Source organism: Hypanus sabinus, chromosome 11 (assembly GCF_030144855.1).
Source record: "Hypanus sabinus isolate sHypSab1 chromosome 11, sHypSab1.hap1, whole genome shotgun sequence".
Lineage (NCBI taxonomy): Eukaryota > Metazoa > Chordata > Chondrichthyes > Myliobatiformes > Dasyatidae > Hypanus > Hypanus sabinus.
In genome coordinates this window covers 71,824,226-71,850,910 of record NC_082716.1, presented here as the reverse complement: position 1 = coordinate 71,850,910, position 26,685 = coordinate 71,824,226, and positions in this window count along the sequence as shown.

Below are 26,685 nucleotides of genomic sequence, written 5' to 3'. Positions count from 1 at the left end.
TCATCTAGTCAAGGTGACTTATCTAACTTCTCCTTAGCAATAGCAACCATATTCACTTCTGCCCCTGACACTTCCAAATTTCTGACATTCAGCTGGTGTCTTCCAGAGTGAAGACTGACACAAAACGGGTTGCTGTTTGAAAGCCTTATACAACTACCATCAGATTCTTTTTATCTTTGCATTTCCTTAACTCTGTCCACAAGGATTCGGTATCTTTTGATCCCATGCGGATCTGATTTTATTTGTTATGAACAGAGCCACCCCATCCACTCTGAAGACCTGGTTCTTTGGCTGTTCATGTCTGTCCAAGCGCCTCTTAAATATTACTATTATATCTGCTTCCACTACTTCCCCTGCCAGTGGGCTCCAGGCTCCTACACAATAACAGCCTCTCACTCATCATCAGCAAAACCAAAGAGCAGATTATTGACTACAGGAAGACGAAACCTCAATAGGGGTTCAGAGTTGGAGAGGGTCAGTAAATAATAATTCATTGGCTTTATCTTAGAATCTAAACTGGGACCTGCACCTAAATGCAATTACAAAGAAAGCATAGCTGTGCCTCTACTCTCATGGAAGTTTCCACAGATTCGGAATGTCACCCAAAGCTTTGACAAATTTCTATAGATGCACAGTGGAGAATATCCTAATTGGTTGCACCATGGCCTGGTATGGAAGCACCAGTGCCAAAGAAAGGGAAAAGCCTATCCAAGATGGTGGATGCAGCCCAGTCCATTACAGGAAAAGCACTTCCCACCATTGAGCACATCTCAAGGAGAGCTGCCACAAGAAAGCAGCATCCATTCATCAAGGCCACGTTCTCCTCTTACTGCTGCCATCAGGAAGAAGGTATAGGATTCACCAAGTTCATGAATAATTATTACTCTTCTACCATCAAAGTTCAAAGTAAACATTATTATCAAGGTATTTACATGTCACCAAGTACAACCTTGAGGTTCATTTTCTTGTGGGCATACTGAGCAAATCTATAGAATAGTAACATAACAGGATCAATGAAAGATCAACCAGAGTGCAGAAAACAACAAACTGTGCAAATGCAAATGTAAATAAATAGCAATAAATAACTAGAATATGAAGTAATGAGATAAAGAGTCCTGAAAGTGAGATCATTGCCAGTAGGAACATACTGTAACAATGATAGATACAAGTGTGGTTATTCCCTTTTCTTCAAGAGCCAGATGGTTGAGGGGTAGTAACTGTTCTGGAACCTGGTGGTGTGAGTCCTGAGGCACTTGTAGCCTCTACCTGATTTTAACAGTGAGAAGAGACCAGGTCCTAGGTGGTAGCTATCTCTGATGATGAGTGCTACTTCCTATGACAACATTTCATGTAGATATGCTCAATGGTTGGGAGGGCTTTACCTGTGATATACTGGGTTGAATCCACTACCTTTTGTAGGATTTTCTGTTCAAAGGCATTGGCGTTTTCATACCAGGCCGTGATGCAGCCAGTCAATATATTCTCCACTGCACAGTTTTAAAAGTTTGACAAAGTTTTAGATGTGATGCCAAATCTCTGCAGACTCCTGAAGGAAATAAAGGCACTGCCATGCTTTCATCACAATTGCACTTACACTTTGGGTCCAGGACAGGTCCTCTGAAATAGTAATAATCAGAATTTTAAAGTTGCTCACCCTCTCCATCTCTGATCCTCCAATGAGGACTGGTTCATGGACCTCTGGTTTCCCTCTCTTGAAGTCTATAATCAGTTCCTTGGCCTTGCTGACATTGAGTGAGAGGTTGCTGTTATGACACCACTCAGCCAGATTCTCAGTCTCCCTCCTGTATGCTGATTCATCACTACCTTTGATGCCCGCCACAACAGTGGTGTCATCAGCAAACTTGAATATGGTGCTGGAGCTGAACTTGGCCACACAGTTATAGGTGTAAAGCAAGTAGAGCAGGGGGCAAAGCACACGGTCCTGTGGTGCACATGTACTGATGGAGATCATGGATTGACTGAGGTCCATAATTAAGGAAATTCAGGATCCAATTGCACAAAGAGGTGCATTGGTTTTGAGGGGGTGATTGTATTGAATGCTGAGCTGTAGTCAATAAGGAGCATCCTGATGTATGCACCTTTGCTGTCCAGATGTTTTAGGGTTGAGTGAAGAGCCAATTATATGGCTTCTGTGGACCTGTTGCTCTGGTAGGCAAATTGAAGCAGATCCAAGTCATCTCTCGGGCAGGAACTGATATGTTTCATCACCAACCTCTCAAAACACTTCATCACTGTGGATGTATGTGCAACTGGTGATAGTCACTGAGGCTGGTCACCATGCCCTGCTTGAAGCAGGTGTGTACCCCACAATGCTGAAGCAAGAGGGTAAAGACACCAGCCAGTTGGTCAGCACAAAGCTTTAGTATGTGGCCAGTTACCCTGTCCATATAGATGCTTTCCATTGGTCCACCATCCTGAAGCAGCCCACAAATCAGCTTCAGAGACTGCAACCATAGGATCATCAGGGGATCTCAATGTTCTGATGGTCAAAGCAAGCATCGAAGGCATAGAGCTCATCTGGAAGCGAAGGCCTGCTGCCTTGCATGTTGCTTGGTTTAATTTTGCAGGAGGTGATAGCAGTCAAGCCCTGCCACGCCTGTCAGGAATCCTTCATTGATTCATTGATCAAAGCTCCTAAACCAGCTTGCTTACCACACACTGAACTGACTCCACTACCCATGGATTTACTTTGAAGGACTGTGCCCCCTCATGTTCTTGGTATATTTTATTTATTATTTTCCTTTTTTTTAAATTTGTATTTATAGTTTGTCACCTTTTACACAATTGTTGTTTCAGTCTTTGTAGTTTTTCAATGTTTTTATTGTATTTCTTCATTCTACTGTAAATGCCTGCAAGAAAATTAATCTCATGATACTATACTTTGATAATAAAATTACTTTGACCATCTTCTGCAAGTTCTTTGCCTCTCATCATACTACATACTTCTATCAGATTGCCCTCAGCATCCACTCCAGAGGAAAAAAGTACATCTAAGATTGTCTAACCTCTCCTTGCATCCAGGTCTCTTAGGAGAGAACTGCTCAGAATGTGGCTATGAGCCATTTGTCTGCTCTTCCACATGTCATGACATCTATGGTTGGCAGGAACCTAAGGATGACAGATCAAAAGTGGACATAGGAATCCTTCAGCATTCCATACAATGTTTATGCTAAATCATATCTGGCTGAATCATATCTCATGATGTCAAGTGGACATGATGTTCATGTAAGCACCTTCACCTGTAGATTCCTCTCAGCGACCTACCACACATGACTTGGAAATACCTTACCCTACCCTCTCTTCACCAATGCATACTAATCTTAAAGCTCCACACCCAATAATACTGTGGGATGACTTTGACCAGAAGGGGAGCAGCGGTTTAGAAAGAAAGTTCAGCACCATTTTTCTGAAGGCAGTTATTGATAGCCAACCAATGCTGGCCTTGCCAGTCACACTGGCATGCTAAAAAATAAATAGATAATTAAATGAGATGTGCATAAAAAGCACCGAGGGCTATGAAGGTAAAGTGATGCTCAGCAAATACTTGAGCACATGTAGAAAAAGATGGCAGAATTTAAGAAAGTATTGAAGGTATTACACATCAAAAACGTACGCCACTTATTTTTCTATAAGTTAGTAAATGGAGAGTCTTTGAATTTTTGATACCTTCCTGCCCAAATCACAACACTCACACTAACCTCTATTTGATCTGTTTAGACTCACTAATTCTCCGCTTAATTATTCTGCTACCTTTTGCCACTACAGAGGTTTCTCCCACAAACAAGACTTGCCTACAAATATTGTGTGATATACTACAAAACAAGCATTTTTTGGAGCTGCAGTTAACAGCTGGAATTCTAACTGATGTGGCTCTTGTGATTGTAAGTTTAGTAAGAAACTGTTGCTACTGTTGTCAGACCTCCAAAACAAGGCAGCCCACTGGAATGTTTTATCAAAGCTTACAAACATCAACAAAGCAACAACATGCCAAAGATAAAATGAATGATATTGCACAGGGAGCCAAAGTACATTGTTTGGGAAGGGAAAAATGATGATGTCAGAGTAATAGTTACCAGATATGAATGATTAAGGTTTTAAGTATTTACAACAGTCTGTCAGGAAACGTAGAGGAGACTTGACAGAAAATCAGGTCAGCAGAGATGATTTAGTAGTAAACGATACTTTACTAATCGACCAGAGACTATCAAGCCATGAAAGCCACAGAGCAAGAGAGAGCAGAAACTAAACACAACAGGCAAGAAGCTAAACTTTAGAGAGGGAGGGTAAAAGCTAAGAGCACATGTTTGAAACCAGCTGGTTTGATGAGTGATCGAGGACTGTTGATGAAAATTGGGGTTAAATAGGCTACAGGTGATGAGTCTGGCATCAGTGGCATGTGAATCCTATTAGCTGGGTGGAGACTGGGAAGTGCTTACAGGTCCAGGCCAGACAGGGACCATGCCCCACAGCCAGCACCCAATGGCCCAGGAGAACATGGATGGGTTTGGTGGAACTCATTGATGCGCGATGGATCCAGAATTTAACTGGCTGGTGCTCAAGGCCTCTCCTCCGGGCTATACCCTTCCCTGTCAACCAGGTACTGAACACCACATCCACGGTGACCTGATTCCATTGGCCAATGATCTGTGTACACTGGGCCTAGGATCTGGAGGTGCAGGTCAAGTGGGTTGAGTGGTCCACGGACAATGGGCAGGTGTGATCCGAAGGGTCGGTGGCAGCTGGAGATGGTAAATGTCTGGACTAATGAAGGGGCCAGTTAAATTGGCCTGTTAATTTGCAGGACTCAATGTGCAGAGGCACATCTGGGGTTGACAGCCAGACACATTCCCCAGGCCAGACTAGCCTAGCTGGGTGCTGATGGCGGTTGGCCTGCTAGCAGTAAGTGCGGCTTGTGGTTATTTTAGCCTTCCATGCCCTCCTCCAAGCAAACCAGGGCCCTAGTGAAAGGGACCTCCACGGGGAACATCAGGGGCTGGTGTTCATGAAATACTTCCAAGGGTGACATTCTCATGATGGAAGAGATGTATAGGTTGTGAGACAGCTTGTCCCAGAGCAGATACTTGTTTCCTGTGGAAAATTCTCCACGTGAAACAGATTGGCTCTTTCTGACTGACTGTGGGTCTGCTGATGACACCCAGAGGACAAACTCACTGGAGGAGGGAGCAGATGTCCTGCCCGAAGTAGGTGACAAATTGTGGACCCCAGTCTGACACGATGCCTTGGGGAGATGAACCGCATGTTGGAGAACCAGGACCGCTGTCTGAGCTGCTGATGCAAGCTTGGAGAGGGCAGTAAAATGGAAGGCCTCAGAGAAGGTGGCAACCCCATGATGATGTGGGACCATGGATGTTGATGGGACAGGTAGGGACCACAGGAGCCCTGTGGCCCACTGGTTGGAGAAATTGGGCTAAGCACACTGAAAGCAGGCAGCAAAGAACTGACATACACCTGCGGTCATGTTGGGCCACCAGAACTGGCGTTGCAAGAAATCCAGGGTCAGTTATAAGCCTGAATGGCCAGAAAGGGGTGAGGAGTGGGCCCAGAGAAATGTATCGGAGTGCATGGCCATTGACACATACGTGCTGTTGTCAATTGTGTTGGCCAGAGTAGGCTTGTGCTGTAGGGCCTGGCAGTTCTGGTTCTCAAGATCCCAGACGATCAGGGTGAGGATCTGCAAGGATGACAGAGCATCCACCTTAGTGATCCTGGAGCCGAGTGGGTAGGAGATTCTGAAGTTAAATTGTTTGAAGTGCAAGACACAGATAGGACAGGAAGTTGCAGTATCAGGCTGGAGACCCATCAAAGCATTTGGGCATACTTCAGGAATTCGGGGCTCAGAGAAAGGAAATTGACTGGTGTGGAATTTCTGCAATGAGATGGGAAGTTGGATGATAGTGGCAGACAGTGGCCAATGGTTTCCTGCTGCCTCTGCACCATGTGTCCATGTGGCGGACAACTTCCTTTCATTAAGCATACTCTACTGGCCCAATCAATGGTTCACTCATCCTGTCAGGAAACATAAAGGAGGCTTGACCCAAAAGCAGAGCAACACAGATGATATAGTAGTAAAAAATACCTTATAAATAGACCACAAACTAGCAAGATATGAGGGGCCACAAACCAAGCAAAAACTAAACACGACAAGTTACAAGGTAAACTTTAGGCAGAGGAAATGAAGGTTAGGAGCACCTGGCTGAGGCTATCTGGTTCAAGGACTGTGGATGAGAACTGGGGTTAAATAGGCTGCCGGTGATGAGTTTGGAATGAGTGGCAAGGGAATCTTATCAGCTAGGTGGAACTGGGCGCGTCTGCATGTGCAGGCCTGACACAGTCTGAAAGCTTTCTGACTGATCACTATTTATATTATTTTCATCCTCCCAAACTGTCTCAGTGAGGTGCAACATGTGTATGCTGGATTAGTAGTCTTGCCACACTAGAAACACTTTAGGGGATAGATTTATAATAGTTCAGTAGTTCCATTTAATATCAGAGAAATATATATAATATACATCCTGAAATTCTTGTTCATTGCAGGCATCCATAGAAGCAGAAGAGTGCCCCAAGGAATGAGAGTTAAAATGTTAGAACCCTAAAACTGCCCCCACATCCCCCTCCTACACACAAGCAACAGCAAACCAAAGACATACCCATCCTCATCCACTTCCATAAAAAAGCACCAGCAACACCCCCCCACCCACCAAGCATGCAATAGCAAGACCCCCAATAATATGGATGTTATGAATTGCTGAATTTGAAATATTTCCATGCATAAGAAATTAAATACCCTGGATGGTAACTTCAAAAATAAATCCACAATTAGAGAAACAAAATGGTATATTTTAACTCCTACTCAAGAAGTGACCTAAAACAGGTCTTGTGGAAATTCTTGATGGCTCAGCAAGATTATTAAATTTGCTGGTAATAACAGAATGCATTGATCTCAGCTGAGGAAGAAGGGAAATCTGTGTAACTGGTTTTAATGTTACTATGTTAGTGAATGCTGACTTAACCTTGTTTCCTAACTAACAAACCACCCTGGAAGTGCACGTATTGAAGGGTACGTGATGGAAGGATTAGGGTTAGGCTCAAGGTTGGGTCTGGGGACAATGTTAAAACAAGTATGCAGATAGGTTCAGGTCCGAGTTAAGAACTGTTACTGGGCTGAAAGATGGACTCAGGATTAATCTCTAATTCAGAATTAGGATGGGGTTGGGCTCAGATAGTTGCATCTATAAGGATAAATATCAGGTTCTATCACAAGGGAATTGTCAGGCCTGGCATTGGATTGGGTTTGGTTCAGGCACTAAACTGGAATCAAACCCAGATTCAATCAGCTAGTAATAATATACAGAAGATTCTGCAGTTGCTGGAAATCTTGAGCAACTCATACAAAATGCTAAAGGAACTCAACATCTATGCAGTCAACATTTTAGAAGGGTCTTAGCCTGAAACATCGATTGTTTATTCCCCTCCATAGATGTTGCTCGACTTGTTGATTTTCTCCAATGTTTTGTGTATGTTGCTCAATTGCCTGCTGGTTGTGTTTGGATATGGACCAGTTTTTGGGCATTGGTTTGGGATCAGACTGTGGTTTGGCCCAATTGGGCTAAGGGGCATACGGTTATTAGCATAGTTGGGAATGGTTCAGTTTCAGGTTTTGGATGGAAATCAGATCATAAGGATCAGGCTCAGATAAAGTTCAGTTGTCATTCTTTGTACTATGGGCTGGCTTGCTGCCAATCTTGATATAGTATTGATTTTGGGACCAGGACGTGCTTGAAAAGGTCAGATTCATGGTCAGTGATCTGAGTCAAAGAAACCAGTATCAGTGCAGGAGTTGTAGATGGAACCAAAAGAGAGTGTCCCTTCAATGTGAACTCAGATGTGGTGCTGTATAGCATCCTTTCAAGTCAATTTATTCTTGTAAATGGTTGCCTCTTTGACAAATTACTAAAGATCATATGCAGTTCCTCAGAAAGGAATCAAAATCAGAGGAAGGGGATACAGATTCAAGTAAAAGCCAAGAAGGCAAAATGTAAAGTCAGAAAAATCTTTGGGGGTAGAACCTTATCTCCATGATGTCTCCATTTATGAATGTGGAAGCTCATCCAAAAGTATTCTCAGGTTCTTCCAGTTTTGGAAATCAAGATCCCCATGGAAGAGGGGAAGATCAACTGGTCAAAGCTTTGAGCTTCAACTGGTACACACAGGTGGAACTGTAGTATGGTAAATGGTCTAATTTTAAAAGTTGTTGGACATTTGATGAAACTTGCATCAGTTTAGACACTGAGATCATGACAAAGAAAAGAGTGGTTTGCTCTTGGAAAGTATCTTCCATATCTTCAGCTCATCCAATGGCATCTCATGATCAAGAATTGGGCATGAGTCAACAATTTGGTCTCGTGGTTCAGAGTCAGAAAGTTGTAGTTTGCAATCCTGCACCAAATATCAAAGCACAAATATACCAGCTGTCTTTCCAGTACATAGCTGAGGTGGAGCTGCACCAATGTTCTCTCTATTGTTTCTTTTACAGCTGCAAAAACCACCTGTGCTCCAAGTAGGGAATTTTTACATGGTCTGAAAATTATGCAGCACTTTATAACTGTTTTTTTTTGTAAGATGCAAATCAAACCAAATACAAATTACAACTCACAACACGAGTAAACAATTTCATGCAGTCAAAACAACTGAAAAGGCACAATGGCCAAAACAAAATGTTTTGACTACGTGGTGTTGCTGTTCAGTTGGCCAGCGGTTCATTAGCAGTGAGCTACTGACTTCCATTCCGTGTTTATTGTTACCATTTGTAACAGTGCTGTAACTTGAAACACTGACAATGTAAATACATTGAACTCTAAAATGTTCCAAAGCAAAGGCTGTAGTATGTTTCTTATTTAGAAAATGTATGGGTTATATTCATTAACAGTAATTAATTACCGGGTATTTCACCATTACATTAACATAGGTTTCACAGGTATATTAACATTATATTAAAGAATATTCCAGCTGTGTGGCAACAAAGGCTATGTGCACAGGAACATTTCAGTTACTGCGTGGCCGCACACCCGATCAGCATGGAGAGAACAGTGTGCTGCACTCAGAAAATGTTATCTTTCTGATACCTGTAAAACTGATGTCTAGTCTGCTTCTTCATGACACAGTTTGGGAAAGGTGTGCTGTTCCCAGTGCTCCATTTCACACGTTGCCATTCTATACCCGCCCATTCCATTCTGAGATGTGACACTTCATCCCATACCCACCTAGTCCACTCAGACACTTTGCATACTATTCAGTGCCTCAGTACTTCACCTTGTGCCCATCCCTGCTGCATTCTGCATCTGTTCACTCCACTCTTCTCCTCTGCATTCCATTCCGCACGCTTGCATTCCATTCCATGTCTGTCCACTCCATCCCCCATCATTCTGCTCCATCCCACACAAATCTGCTCCATTTTGTGATTCCCTGCTCCATTCTGTATCCTTGCACTCCATACCACCTATGCCTGCCCTATCCCATACCTCTTTACTCATTTCCATGGCAACAACTCTACTGCTCCTTCAATCCTCAACTTGCTGCCTGCTCCATTCTGCACACATCTGCTCCAGATCTCTTGGTAGTGATCACAAATATAGATTATTTTGTCATTGTCATTTCTGGAAGATTCCTAATATTTATTAACTGCTGTGTTCAGTATGTACTTCAAAGCCTTTAAAGTGCTTTAGATTATGCTGGGGAAAAAACTTGGAAGACAGGATAGAAATGCATGTCTTCTTACTTTTTACACATTTAGGTGTAGTGAGGCTGAGGGGTTACCTGATAGAAAATCAAGAGAGGAACAGGTATGGTAGATAGTCATAGTATTTAGGGATATCCAAACCAAGAGAGCTTGGGCTTAAGGTGAGAGGGAGTTTTAGAGTTTTTGAGAGGAAAGTTTTTCCACATGGTCGTTTTATTACAGTGAGCTACCAGTGGGAGTGACAGAATCATATGTAATGACAATTTAAGAGACATTTAACCAGGAACTTAAATAGACAAGACATAGAAGAATACAGTCATAATGTGGACAACTGAGGTAGATGCAGATGGACAAAATTGGTGGCATGGACATGGTGAGCTGACATGCCTGTTTCTGTGTTGTACATTTTTATGACTCTTCGTCATGTAACATCAATTCAGCAAAAGGAGAGATAAGTGACTGCAGATGCTGGAATCAGCAGTTTCAAATAATGTGCTAGTCCGGGAACTCAGTGGGCTGAGCAGCATCTACTGGGTAGAAAGCCATTGTTGAAGCTTCAAGTCAAAGTCCTGCATCAGGTCCTGCTGAGTTCCTCCAACAGGTTGGTTACTGCTCCATTAATTCAGTAATCAATACAGCTCAGCTATATTAATTTATTATAGCCACTCTCTTAGACCAACCCAGGACTAATTTGGTAATACATTTGCACCTGAGGTTATAAAACCAATAGAAAATTTAGTACTTTGTATCTAAAATAAACCCCATCTCACACAGTTCTTGGATGTTCAGTATTGATAGTGCATTCACCTTTAAATAACAAGTAACGATTGACTAATGCTGATGCTGTAAAGTGTTGCAGATTCTTTTTATTAGTTACAATCACTAACATATGCATGTACTAAAAATCTGGTTCGGCTGTCTGGTCTCGGCCTCAAGACTGTTGCCAGGAGCTGTCCAAAACAAGGACTCAAACATTAAAATGAATAAGCTATGTGACAGAAGAGCAGCAGTGTCGGTCTGTCCTGCCCAAATGACATGTAAATAAATTCACCCCTCTCTTACTTAAGGTACATTACTCAAAACTGCAACTGTCTTAGACAGAAAATGGATTTCAAGGCATCTGGTTTCTGGGAGTTTCAACAGGATTGGCAGAAGTACAGACAGCACTGTTTTAAAATACCCAGAAGTCTGATGAAAAATAATTTCCATATTTCCACAGCAATAAAAGATGGTAAGTACAAAAGTAGTCGAGACATTAAAATTAGAGTAGGTCCTCATTGGAACAAACTTTAAATACTGTCAAAACATTAAGTTACAGAAGGTATCATGGTTTCCTAAGTATATCATTTTATAATTTGATTTTATTACATTTTCCTCAGTAGTTTTTCCTCTCTTTCATCTCATGACTTCCCAATCCAGTACTGCTCAATACTTCATGACTACACCTCTTTCATCTACAGTGTTTTTTAACCTATTATGAAAACATCATGGAAGAGCATATGGATGCTTCATGTTCTAGTGTCAATGGAGAAATAAACTGGGAAAATCAGGCAACAGATCCTGGACATGGAGGAGAGGATAGACAAGAGTGTGCGTGCAGACTTCAATTTACTGTGGCTTGCACTTTACCTACAATCACAGTGGGAGTTATAAATGGAATGAAAACATGATTCAGTTTATGAAAGGAAGAACCATGCTGATGCTGTTCACACTTTAGATCTTTCTATTAAGGAAATCAATGCTCATTTAGAGGTGCCACAGAAACCTAAAGTAATGTACTCTCGTCAGACTTAATGGATTTTAAATGGCTCATAGACCAAAGTGTTACAAGAACTGGTTCTTCTTTTAAAACAAGTTATTTGCACGCTCACTGTACTCATTAGCAAAATTTGTTCGGATAATTCAGACTTTGCAATAATTCAACATTGCAATAACTCAGACAGGAAAGTTAGTCAGCAGATGGGAAATTCAAATACAGAGATATATTTTGGGTATTTTTAAATAACTATTTTTACTCCTTCTGTCATTTCCTTCCCATTTTTCTAACCCATTTGTATTTTCCAAACTCCATCTGAATTTTGAAATTGTATTTTCTGACCTCGCTCTTTGTTCAGGAAGTCCCTAATATAGAAAAGATATCTGAAAATGGATTTGACTAAATCCATTTGCACCTTTTATACATAAATAGGGCACTAAAATGACTTTGCACTTATTTAGAAGTGATTGTGTTAATTTCCTGTTGAAGTCTCATCTTTCTAGGAATTGGATGGGGCAGGTCCTGTTACCATTTCCTTAAATTATTCCTGTTCTATGCCAACACGTGATGACATTATTAATGGTCCTGTGCCCATTAATAGCTTATTGGCAGAAATTGAAGCAAAAGGTTATGTTTGGAGAGCCTTCTATTTATTTCTCAGTTCAATAAGGGTAAGGACATGCAGGAGATGGTGAAAGATGTGTGACTTGCAGAGACTTTGCTAGAAATCAATTTAGATTTTATAAATGATCTCCATTCCAACAGAGTCATTGATTATAAATATCAGGCTCTGAGATAAAACACAACCACTGTTCCATGATTGTTTCTCATTCTAATTATATGTCACAGCTTATTCCTGGTCTGACTACAGTTCCTATCTTCTCCCTATCCAGACCATAATCCTTTCCATTATTTCATTTCTTCTGCTTCCATAAAACCATAAGAACATAAAATATAAGAGCAGAATTAGGCCATTTGGCCCATTGAGTCTACTTCGGCATTTCATCATAGCGGATCCATTTGTCCCCAGCCCCGATTTCCTAACTTCCCCCTGTATCTCTTCATGCCCTGACTAATTAAGAATCTATCAACTTCTGCCTGAAACATACCCAGCGACTTGGCCTCCAAAGCTGCCTGTGGCAATGAATTCCACAGATTCACCACTTACTGGCTAAAGAAATTCTTTCTCATCTCCATTCTAAAAGAATGCCCCTCTATTCTGAAGCTGTGCCCTCTGGTCTTAGACTCACTCACCAGAAAAAAAACATCCTCTCTGCATCTACTCTATCAAGGCTATTCAACATATTTCAATGAGGTCATCCCTCATTCTTCTGAATTCCAGTGAGTAGAGGCCCAGAGCCATCAAATGTTCCTCATTTGATAAATCATTCAATCCTGGAATCATTTTTATTAACTTCCTCCAGACCCTCTCCAATATTAGCACATCCTTTCTTAGATAAGGGGCCCAAAACAACTCACGATACTCCAAGTACAGTCTGACAAATACCATATAATGCCTTAACATTACATCCTTGCATTTATATTCTAGTCCCCTCGAAATGAATGTCAACATTGCATTTGTTTTCACCACCACTGACTCAACCTGCAAATTACCTTTTAGGGAATCCTGCACGAGGACTCCCAGGTCCCTTTGCACCTCAGATTTTTAAATTTTCTCTCCAGTTAGAAAATAGTCTACGCTTCTACTTCTTCTACCAAAGTACATGACCATACACTTCACTACATTGTACTCTATCTTCCACTTCTTTGACCAGTCTCCTTAAATGTTTAAGTATTTTTTTAGCCTCTCTACTTCCTCAAAACTACCTGCCCCTCCACCTATCTTCATATCATCGGCAAACTTGGCAACAAAGCCATCAAATCCGTCATCCAAGTCATTGACTTACAGCTTAAAAAGATGTGGTCCCAACACTGAGCCTGTGGAACACCACTAGTAACTGGCTCCCTGTCCACACTTTGCCTCCTGCCAATCAGCCAATGCTCTATCCATGCTAGTATCTTTCCTGTAATACCATGAGCTCTTACCTTGTTCAGTAGCCTTTGTGTAGCACCTTGTAAAGGCATTCTGCAAATCCAGTACACTAATCAATGATTCTCCTTTGTCTGTTGTGCTTGTTATTTCATCAAATAGTTCCAACAGATTTGCCAGGCAAAATTTTCTCTTAAGGAAACTATGCTGACTACGGCCTATTTTATCATGTGCCTCCAAGTAACCTGAAACCATATCCTTAACAATCAACTCCAACGTCTTCCCAATCACTAAGGTCAGACTAATTGGCCTATAGTTTCCTTTCTTCTGCTTCTCTCTCTCTCTCTCTCTCTTCTTCAAAGTGGAGTGACATTTGCAATTTTCTGGTCCTCTGGAACCATTCCAGAACCTAATAATTCTTGAAAGATTATTGCTAATGTCCACACTATCTCTTCAGCCACCTTTTTCAGAACCCTGGAGTGAATAACATCTGGTCCAGGTAACTTATCTACCTTCTAGTAATGGCAACTTCACACACTTCTGTCCTCTGACACTCTTGAACTCCCGGCATACTGCTAGTGTCTTCCACAGTGAAGACTGATGAAAAATACTGATACAATTTGTCTGCAATTTCCTTGTATCCTATAGCTACCTCTCCAGCATCATTTTCTAATGGTCCTATATCTATTCTGTCTCTCTTTTACACTTTATGTATCTGAAGAAACTTTTGGTAGTTTTTGGTTCCTTCTAGTCCTGACCACAGACCATCCATCCAAGCCCATCCCTGTTCAGACCCAAACCCCCAGCTGAGATCCACCCTAACCACCACCACCAGCCTATTCTCTGCATTGACCACAGACCCTGGTTCCACTCAGCCCTGTCCACCGCCTCAGGCTAAGTCAGAATTAGAATCAGGTTTATTTTCATTGGTATGTGGCATGAAATTTGTTAATTTAGTAGCAGCAGGACAATGCAATACATAATATAGAAAGGAAAATAAATAAATCAATTACAGTAAATATATGTGTGTGTGTGTGTGTGTGTGTGTGTGTGTGTATTGAATAGATTAAAAATTGTGCAAAAGTGAGGTAGTGTTCAATGGTTCAATGTCCATTTAGAAATTGTATGGCAGAAGCTGTTCCTGAATCACTGAGTGTGTGCCTTCAAGCTTCTGTATTTCCTTCCTAATGGTAACAATGAGAAGAGGGCATGCCCTGGGTGATGGGGGTCCTTAATAATGAGCGTCACCTTTCTGAGGCACCGCCCCTTGAAGACTCTGGAGGCTGGTACCCAAGATGGAACTGACTAATTTTATAACTTTTGTAGCTTCTTTCTGTCCTGTGCAGCATCCCCCCCCCCCCCACCAGTCCCCACATACCACTCAGTGACGCAGCCAGTCAGAGTGCTCTCCGTGGTATGTCTTTAGAAATTTTCAAGTCACAGATGACTGCCACCGGCGAATGTTTGCCCAATCACTTTCTTTGCTTATATTCAGTCCTTTGATATCACCTGATTCATCTGCTGCTGAACGTAACTTTTGGCTTATCCACAGACATCATGGCTGTGAAACACACAGGTCAGGCTTGCAGTTCTCTTAAGGGGTAACCTAAGTTAAAAATCTCTTAAAGCGAGGATGTGTTGCCATGGTTTTCATGTAAGAGCAAAGCCTAGTATCCATTCAGCACTTAAAAATGGACGCAATCCAATTTCTTCATTTAAGTGTACATTGCTTTGCAAATGAATATCATCTGAAACACAGTAATGACAGAGAGTAGACCTGAACAGTAATAGCCCAGTGGTGCAACTCGGTGTAATGTGAATGGCTACAGGGTAACGAACCAGCCACCAGGGAGGAGGAAGCATGAACACACTGAGAAGACAGAGTTAGCCACCCACAGGGAGAAGCAGATCTGGTAATGCTGGGTTGTCCCAGCTGAGTGGAGCCCAAGCAGAGCAGGAAGAATGGTTTCACAGTGGTCTGCGCAGGCCGAACTTGGAGGAGGACAGTGTGAAAGAGGAAACTGACCAAGGAATATGCCACAGTAACTGGCATTTGGGTGAAGCATGACGAACAGGATCATTGGAAATGGACAGTGAAATGTGAAGAGGGTGTGGAAGTGACAGACTGAAACAGAACCAATGAGGATGAACAGGGAGAGTGTGGATAGAACAGGGAGCATATATATAGTGAGCTGCAGGCAGTTTTTCCATACTACGGGGCAGATCCTAGGTCTAAAAGAAGAGAACATGATAGGCCGAGGTGACTCAACGACTCTATGACAGTGAATGAGATTGAATGCTGGACACGTTCAAACACTGTTCCATCTTCAACATGAGGCTGGGTAAGAGCAGTGATATGAGTTGACATAGAAAACAAAACTGAAGAAATTGTATGAAATTCCACTGTGCACAAGAGACTTAAATGTAGAATGGGTCTGGAATATTAAAACATATCTTAGTTACAGGTTCCATATCTTTATTGAGTTTAAATGATGGCTCAACCCATCCCGGGGTACTGTGAAGGAGTATGAGGTCCCCATAGTCCTCAAGGCAAGTTTTTGTTTATATTCTTAATCTTAATGATGGCACCTTCACCCCAACACTGACCACAAAGGTTCTTTCCAATCTACCAAAGTGCTTGAAAGACCTTGGGTTAGCCCATGAACTTCTCCTCGAATTATCTTCCCTCCACCACCTGCCTTGCCAGTCATCTGGTCAAGACCATATCAATCACATCGGCATCGCCCCCAGCATGCTTTCTCCTTTCAGACCCAGGATCTTCCCCAGACTACCCATTCCCAGTCTGTCTTCTCTTCGCCCACATCTTCATCAACCCTACCACATGGCACAATGTCCTGCCCGTTCCTTCCTCCAAAGCCTGCACTCTCCACAAAGGAAGGAGGTTACAGCAAAAGATCCAATTGAGTGATTAAAGCCCGTTGCACCATCCTTCTCATCAATTCTTTAGTGCGCGTTTCTACGTCCTGACTCGTGCATTTCAGTGAGGAGTCCTCAGACTGTTAAATCAATGGGGTGCACAGTTTCTTATTCTGCTCAGTGACACCCAAGTGTGGAGAGAGTTACTGGATCAGAAACTGGACTATAACAAGCACAAACTCAGAAACATGCTTCAGGACAGTTGTTTCTGCCACTAGTCACATAAATCGGCTCCGTGAAAGCAGGACCCCATATCAATAGATTATACATTGCCAATAGCATTTTTGTTATTCCAAATGCAATATATCAGCACGGGTCTTATCATTGGAAAAGCATACTTTTTTTACAAAACAATGCTTTACCAAAGTTAAGAAATTATATTTCATTTTTGGGCATCCATCTGTGCAAAGGTCATTTCATCCAAAGCTTCATCGATTCACCGGGATCAGGCCGGGAAAGCTAAAGCTGAAGATCAGAAGAGAAACTTGAGACTTTGTCATTATTCTCATTGGAAAAGAAGTCTCAGAGCGAACTTAGGAAGCATTTTCAAAATGATGTGTTTTTCATAAAGTAAACAGGAAAAATCTATTTTCTCCCTCTGAGGTTTCCGTGATTAGAGGTCAGCATGTTAAATGATCACAAGTGTTGTTGGAGCAGGGAAGGTTTTATGTCTGGGGATGTGTGTGGCACAACTTTTTAAAGTGAAAATATCTATTGGAACCAGAGGAAAATACATAGAAAACAGAATTAATGGCATTGACCTTGTATTGCCTTAATACAGAAGACCGGCTTCTGCACTGAGTGTTGTGGTCCAGTGTGTACCACCTGCTCTGCCAGACAGATAGAAGGAAATAAATGGAAGAGGAATTATGACATTTTGGTGATTTAATAAATATGATGGCTACAAAGGCAAATGAACAAAATAACAGTATTGTGGATCAATGTTAGAGACAAAAAAATGCTAACGAATGAAAGAGATGTTCAACTGCAAATTTCAGACTCTCAGGTGAAAAGATGGCATGTGATTGCTCTGATTGTCTTTTGCAGGGTTCCCAACTTTTTTTTAATGTTATAATCCAATACCATTAAGTAATTGGTCCACAGAAACATAGAAAACCTACAGCATAATACAGGCCCTTTGGCCCACAAAGTTGTGCCGAACACGTCCCTACCTTAGAAATTACCTGGCTCACCTATAGCCCTCTATTTTTTTAAAGTTCCATGTACTCTCTTAAAAGACTCGATCGTATCCGCCTCTACCACTGTTGCTGGCAGCCCATTCCACGCACTCACCACACTGAGTAAAAAACTTAACCCTGACATCTCCTCTGTACCTGTTCCCTAGCACCTTAAACCTGTGTCCTCTTGTGGCAACCATTTCAGCCCTGGGAAAAAGCCTCTGACTATCCACACGATCAATGCCTCTCATTATCTTATACACCTCTATCAGGTCACCTCCCATCCTCCATCACTCAAAGGAGAAAATGCTGACTTCACTCAACCTATTCAGGCAACATTCTTATAAATCTCCTCTGCACCCTTTCTATGGTTTTCACATCCTTCCTGCAGTGAGGCAACCAGAACTGAGCACAGTAAGTGCTTAGTCCATGGACCACAGGTTGGGAACCTCTGGTCTTTCATTTCAAAATGGTAGATAGAAAGAGCTAAACCATGAGTAAAAGGAGTGAAATCTTGTTTCAGTTATCCCCACACAGAGGAATGATGTTATAAAATAACTATGGGATAATCTGAAAGGAAAGGTTGAAAGGGTTATTGAGGACTCCACTAAGCGGTTCTTTCTCTCACTGTTACTAAATTACACACAGACAGCTGTTGTTTATTCCCAGAACATAGAAACATAGAAAGCCTACAGCCCAATACAGGCCCTTCGGCCCACAAAGCTGTGCCGAACATGTCCCTACATTAGAACTACCTAGGCTTTTACCCATAGCCCTCTATTTTTCTAAGCTCCATGTAGCCATCCAGGAGTCTCTTAAAAGACACAATTGTTTCTGCCTCCACCACCACTGCCGGCAGCCCATTCCACACCTTCATGACTTTCTGTGTAAAAAACTTGGCTCTGACATCTCCTCTGTACCTACTTTCAAGCACCTTAAAACTATGCCTTCTTGTGCTAGCCATTTCAGCCCTGAGGAAAAGCCTCTGACTATGCACACAATCAATGCCTCTCATTATCTATCAGGTCACCTCTCATCCTTTGTTGCTCCAAGGAGAAAAGGCCAAGTTCACTCATGCGCCCCAATCTAGGCAATATTCTTGTAAATCTCCTCTGCACCCTTTCTATGGTTTCCATGTCCTTCCTGTAGTGAGGCAACTAGAAATGAGCACAGTACTCCAAGTGGGGTCTGACTAGGGTCCTATATAGCTGCAACATTACCTCTCGACTCTTAAACTCAATCCCACGATTGATGAAGGACAATGCACTATATGCCTTCTGTTACGTATCCCGTAACTGGATAACTTACCAGCAAAGATAGAGAGGTCTGTTGAAGTCTGATGTCACTATTTTCAAACGTTTTTATTTATAACGGGGCACAAAAGTAAGGTTAATGCAAACATTCAGATAATGCACATCACCAATACGCAATCTAAAGCCCGGATATAGTCATAATCATCATTAATCTCGGCTGTTGTCTAGGGGATAATATTTTTGTCCATTGGAAATCTAAAGAGTCATTCAGAAGTCTTTTGAGGATTTGCTGGGTTTCACGTGTCTTAGAGGGATCGGTGAGAACAAAAAGAAGACTTGCCCGTATCTTTTGGACCACTCTGTTAAAATCAGGGGAGCATTGGTTTCCCCGTTGTTAGTTCGAAGTCCTTCTCGGTAGTATCAGCCACCCGCTCCCCAGGCAAAGGAGTTAGGAGCACACGTGGCATTGAGTGGCTTCCAGCTCTCCCCGGAGCGTTGAGCGAGCAAGTTCCTCTGGTGCATCGCTAGGGTACCGCCTCCTGCAGTCCGCTTTTATCTTTACTTGCAGAGTTGTAGCTGTCCATCAAAGTGGGGGGATGCAATCTCCACCCCCACATGGCCCGAGGGTGTTCAGGTTCATGGTAGTTGTCACGTAGCCGGGACATGCACGTGACACAGGTGCCTCTAAGAACAAATGGTCAAAACCGTTGCATTGTCTCTCACTTCCGAGTCCCGAATTAATAGCGATCTTGCGATTCTCCGGAAGGAGTGGGGTGCTCCCACTCCTTCAGCCCCTCAGAGCTGTGGTACTTTCATTACACTTCTTAACCACAGTGTCAACCTGCGCAGCAGCTTTGAGTGTCCTATGGACTCAGACCCCAAGATCCCTCTGATCCTCCACACTGCCAAGAGTCTTACCATGAATGCTATATTCTGCCATCATACTTGACCTATCAAAATGAACCACTTCACACTTATCTGGGATGTACTCCATCTGCCACTTCTCAGCCCAGTTTTGCATCCTATCGGTCCCGTTGTAACCTCTGACAGCCCTCCACACAATCCACAACACCCCCAACCTTTGTGTCATCAACAAATTTACTAACCCATCCCTTCACTTCCTCATCCAGGTCATTTATAAAAATCACAAAGAGTAGGGGTCCCAGAACAGATCCCTGAGGCACACCACTGGTTGCTGACCTGCATGCAGAACATGACCCATTTACAACCACTCTTTGCCCTCTGTGGGAAAGCCAGTTCTGGATCCACAAAACAATGTCCCTTTGGATCAATAAGCCTTGCATGCGGTACCTTATCATATGCCTTGCTGAAATCCATATACACTACATCTAATGCTCTACCTTCATCAATGTGTTTAGTCACATTCTCAAAAAAATTCAATCAGGCTCGTAAGTCATGACCTGCCTTTGACAAAGCCATGCTGACTATTCCCAATCATATTTTGCCTCTCCAAATGTTCATAAATCCTGCTTCTTTGGATCTTCTCCATCATCTTACCGACCACTGAGGTAAGACTCACTGGTCTATAATTTCCTGGGCTATCCCTACTCCCTTTTTTGAATAAGGGAACAACATCCACAACTCTCCAATCCTCTGGCACCTCTCCCATCCTCAATGATGATGCAAAGATCATTGCTGGAGGCTCAGCCATCTCCTCCCTCGCTTCCTACAATAGCCTGGGATACATCTCGTCCGGTCCCGTTGACTTATCCAACTTGATGCTTTCTGAAAGCTCCAGCACATCCTCTTCCTTAATGTCTATATGCTCAAGCTTTTCAGTCTGCAAGTCATCCTTACAATTACCAAGATCCTTTTCTGTAGTGAATACTGAAGTCAAGTCTTTATTAAGTACCTCCTCTATTTCCTCTGGTTCCGAACACACTTTTCCACTGTCACGCTTGATTGGTCCTATTCTCTCATGTCTTATCCTCTTGCTCTTCACATACTTGTAGAATGCCCTGGTGTTTTCCTTAATCCTGTCCACCAAGGCCTTCTCATGGCCCCTTCTGGCTCTCCTAGTTTCATTTTAAGCTCCTTCCTTTAGCCTTATAATCTTCTAGATTCCTATCATTACCTAGTTTTTTGAACCTTTCATAAGCTCTTCTCTTCTTCTTGACTAGATTTACAACAGTCTTTGCACACCACGGATCTTGTACCCTACCATCATTTCCATGTCTCATTAGAACATACCTATGCAAATATCCCCTGAACATTTGCAATATTTTTTCCATACGTTTCCCTGAGAACATCTGTTTCCAATTTATGCTTCCAAGTGTTACGATACGGCAACAATGAATATAGAATTGAGACATTTTTTTATAAACAAATAAAATATTTATTAAACACTGCTCAATAAAAATGAAAAGTAAACTAATGACTAACTTAACCACTAGTTAACTGCTATATGGCAACTCGAAAAGTTCTTAAAGCGATAAATGTGAACACAGTTCAAAAGATTTACACAGTCAATTAGGAGAGACTTTCCTGAAGTAACGAATCCCTTGACGACGTGGTTAGTGCTGATCCCAGCCGAAATTGGCCTTGCCTAAAGGATTATGATGAAGGAAATAAAAACGGTTTAAAGGCACTGACCCTTCCTTGGTGAATACTGCTGTGTCCAGTTCTTTCTACTTTCACAATGCAGGAGCTATCTCAGATGCAGTTCACTACCCTCTGAATGAGGATTCAATAAGGTCGATCCTGTATTACCGATGACAACACCAGCTTTACTTGATCCTTCGGGTTTTACATACTTCGGTAAATTCTTCACTCTCCGACTGGACTGCAAAGGTAGAAACCAATACTGGCAACGCTTGGCGAGACTGTTGGCAATAACCTTTGAGACCTAAGACAGAAAGTAAAACTCCACTTTCAAACAAAACTGCATCATGAGATGAATACGCAGCATAATGGAGTCACTGATGAATTAAACCACGAACTGACTTGTGTCACAGCAAGGCTTTCCCCTTTTATACCTGTTGAAACAGACCATCACATGGCCTCTCACTGGTGGGAAAATTACACCATGTGACCTCACACTGGCAGGAAATTACATCACCCCACCATCACAAGACCATTACATCACGCTCACCAGATATTCAATTACGTCATGGTCATAAGACAGTCACAAGATACCCACATGGTATGTAACACAAGTTCCTACCCGATAGCCTCATATTTCCCCTCACTCCAATTAAACGTTTCCCTAACTTGTCTGTTCAGATCCCTCTCCAATGCTATGGTAACATGTTCAATTATATGGGATTGTTACTTTCTTGGAATGGCTCAGAGTATTTAATTTAAGGAGACTTTGAGGAGTGTGGACCAAGGGGCAATTTTGGAGTTCTTCTTGCAGCTCTGCCTTCTACCCTCACAGCATTGCACCAGTTGTAACTTTGTGGAGTACTGACTACTTAGAGTCATAGAGTAACACAGCTTGGAAAGAGGCTGTTTGGCCCAGCTGGTCTAAGCAAGCCACAGGATCCCCCCCGCTACTCCCAATTGCCCATTTCAACCTATAATGCTCCAAGCCTTCCACTCCATCTATCCAAATGCCTCTTAAATGTTGCAATTGTACCCACCTGAATATTTCCGCAGACAGCTCATTCCAGGTACTCACTACCCTCTGTATAAAGAAGCTACCTCCCTTTTAAAGCTCTCCCCTCTTACAAGATAATAAGACAGAGGGACAGAATTAAACCATTAAGCCCATTGAGTCTACTCCGCCATTCTATCATGGCTGATTTATTTTAACTCTTAACTCTCATTCTTCTGTCTTCTCCCGTAACCACTGATGTTCTTACTGATAAGAAACATCAAACTGTGCTTTAAATATATCTAATAACTTTGCCTTCCCAGCTGTCTGTGGCAAAGAATTCCACAATTCACCACCCTCTGGCTAAAGACATTCCTCCTCATTTATGTTTTATTATCAGCAAACTTGCTAATCATACCAGGTATATTTACATAAATAATGAATAACAGAGACACTGCCACTGTCCCCAGGGGCACCGTTCTAGACACAGGCCTCCATTTGGAGAATCAACTTTCAATCATCAACCCCTGCTCCCTACCACTGAGCCATTTTTGAATCCACTTTGCTCACTCCTGTTGAATCCCATGCAATCTATCAGCCTGGCATGTGGGAACAAGTTAAAGGCCTTACTTACGTCTTACAGTCTGCTATATCCTGAGAAACTAACACTTGGTTTAAATTGTATGTAACCAATCAACGTTTGTAGCCTGTGACATAGCAAAGTGCTCTTGCATGAAGAGCTCATTTAGATAAAATGAGGTGGAGTAAATAGGGCTTCTGTCGCTCCTTAACACGAGTTTTCTCCCCCCTATTTCCTGCATTCCCACTATGCACCTGTACATCAGCTGAAGGAAAAATATTTTGATGCATCACATGAAATTTGAGAAAGAATTTTCGAAGCACAGGATTTGCATTTCACTACTGTAACATGGTAAATGTATTAACATTCACATGTATGTTCATTTTTTTTAAAAATAGCATGTAAAATAAATATGATTTGGAACCTGGCCACTTATAAATCCCCTATGTGCCATACATAATGTTACTTATACTGCAGCATTTGATGGGATGCATCTCATCACTCTACTAACATGCCTCTGCCTCTGCCTCTACCACCATTTCAAGCAGGAAGTTTCAAATTCCGATAATTTTTATCTGATTTTCAAAAACATTTCTACGATTCCACAACCTCTTAAAGTCAAATTGGGAAAATACGACAGGTTTTAAGATTGATTTAAGCCAATTAAATACATTGAGGAGAACTAATGACCTTTTCTCTGTTGAGCAACACTAGTAAGAGTGGCTAACTGAGAGAACATACACTCTCGGACAGCAACACGTATCTGAATAAATCATGTCTGCAGAACTGTAGCGTTTACATCAACATCAGTCAAAGGGCTCCTTTTCTCCTAAGAAGCTGTTAGAAAGAGCTGAGAGCGAGAGTTTGCTGGATGCACATGGCTTCCATTTCCATATTGATTCGCTTGATTGAGCTACAGAGACTGACACCCGGATGTAAACCTTTTTATTCCCCATCTATAATGAAACTGTAATACCCTGAACTACCTTCTCACCAGAAATTTTATTAACGTGAGTGTACTCCAATGTATTTATTGAAATTGTGTACGTTCACCTGAGATGTAATAAAATTATTATTTTTAAAATTTTATGGAAATACAGTGCACAATAGATACGTCTGGCCCTTCAAGCCATGTCACCCAGCAATCCCCCAAGTTTAATCCTCGCCTAATCACGGGATAATTTACAATGATCAATTAATCTGCCAACTGGTAGGATCTTTGGTCTGTGGGAGAAAACTGGAGCACCATGAGAAAACCCATGTGGTCACAGAGAGAACGTACAAACTCCTTACAGGCAGTGGCAGGAATTGGACCCGGGTCACAGGTGCTGTAAAGCATTGTGCTAACCACTATGGTACTGACCACCCCCCCCCCCCCCATTATGCCTCTGTAATAGTGAAAATGGAATCAAGCTACTGAGAAGGATACTGCACAAGGATGGGATGAGAGCTGAATTCATATTCAATCTGGCCCACAGTGCTTGTCTCAAACTGAAATCAAAGGGAAAGGAACACACACAAAATGCTGGTGGAATGCAGCAGGCCAGGCAGCATCTATAAGGAGAAGCACTGTCAACGTTTCAGGCCGAGACCCTTCATCAGGACTAACTGAAATAAAAGATAGTAAGAGATTTGAAAGTAGGAGGGGGAGGGGGAAATCCAAAATGATAGGAGAAGACCGGAGGGGATGGGGTGAAGCCAAGAGCTGGAAAGGTGATTGGCAAAAAGGATACAGAGCTGGAGAAGGGAAAGGATCTTGGGACGGGAGGCCTAGGGAGAAAGAAAGGGGGAGGGGAGCACCAGAGGGAGATGGAGAACAGGCACAGAGTGATGGGCAGAGAGAGAGAAAAAAAAAGGGGTGGGAAATAAATAAATCAGGGATGAGGTGAGAAGGGGAGGAGGGGCATTAATGGAAGTTAGAGAAGTCAATGTTCATACATAAGATCTGCAGTTCTCGTTGTTTATCAGCTGCAAAAGACACAGCAGTCAGAAAAGATGAACTTGTCCATCAGCAAAACCCATTACTCATCAAGTGAACTGACAAATGAGAGTTTTTGCAGGGCTTAGCTCATAGCAGAGAATAGAGAAAAAGGGAAGGGTATCTTGGTGTTAACTATTCCATGAAGAATCTCTCAACCTCAAGTAAAGGTATTTCACCACAGATTTTTTTTTTAATTTACTAAAAAATTCCTTGTTAGGGCATCTGCATAGGTGACTGCAATTCAATTATCCAGCATCCCTACCAAATGAGCTTAATACATTCTCTGCACTTTTCAAACAGAGGTTCTGTGAAATGACACCATCTACCCAGAGAGCTTTGGATGGACCTAAACTCATGGTCACTGTGCGAGAGGTCAGATTAGCCTCTCTGAGTGTGAATCCATGGGAAATGACCGGATCAGCTGTGTTCTCAGAGCCTGCGCTGACCATCTGCTGAGAGAATTCACAGCAACTTTAAACTTTTAACATACAAGGTTCTCACTGGCCTTAAAACATAAATCACCCCCATGCCAAAAAAAGGTCATGTGCCTTAATGACTATTGTCTAATGGCTCTGATATCCATCATTGTGATGTGATTTGAGTGAGTGATCATGGGACACATCAACTCTAGAATCCCAGATAACCTCTTCCTACCTCATTCACCCACCAATGAACCTAGTCTATGGTGGATGCCAGCTCCCTGACATTGACAATAAAGACACTTATGTTAGATTGTTGTTTATTGACTATAACTCCACCTTCAGAATTATAATTCCAAACAAACTCAGCTCCTGGGAAACTGAATCCTTCTGAAGCACATCCCTCTGAAATTGGATCCTTTATTTCCTGACCATCAGACCACAATCAATAAGGATAAGCAACAACATTTTACAATTATCCTCAACACTGGGGTCCTAAAAGGCTGAATGCTTAGCCCCTTACTATACTCCCTATAAGGTATGCTGTCTATAAACTCCATTTACAAGTTTGCAGATGACACAACTGTTATCTGTAACATTAAGTTCTGTTTTTTTTTCATTTTGTCCTACCTCATAATGGGCCTGATCTCTGACAATGATGAGATGGAGTGCAGGAAGGAGATGAGAGCCTGGAGTCATGCTGTCATAACAACAAACTTTCCCTCACTATCAACAAAACAAAAAAGCTGGTCAATGAACTCAGAAGGTGAGGCACCACACACACCCTTGTCTGTATTAATGATCTTGAAGTGGAGATGGTTGAGAGTTTCAAAGTCTGAGGTAAAAGTATCACCAAAGATTTGCTCTGGTCCAATCATGTGGATGCTATTGCTAAGAAAGCTCACCTATGCCTCCACTTCCTCAGAAAGCTGAAGACATTTGCCATTTTTCCACTGACCCTTGCCAGATTTTACAGATGCACCATGGAACGTGTCCTATCTGATCGCTTCACAGCTTGATTTGGCATCTGGTCTGCGCAGGACCACAATAAATTGCAGAGTGTGAATGCAGTCCAGTTCATCACTGTAACAAGCCTCCCCTGGATCAACACTTGTCATTACTTTGGGAATCAAGAACTTCATCCAAACTAGTCATTCGCTCTTCTCTCCCCTCCTATTGGGTTGTACATTCAAAAGTTTGAGAACATGATACAACACCTTGACTACCACCCTCAAGAACAGCTTCAATCCCAATGTT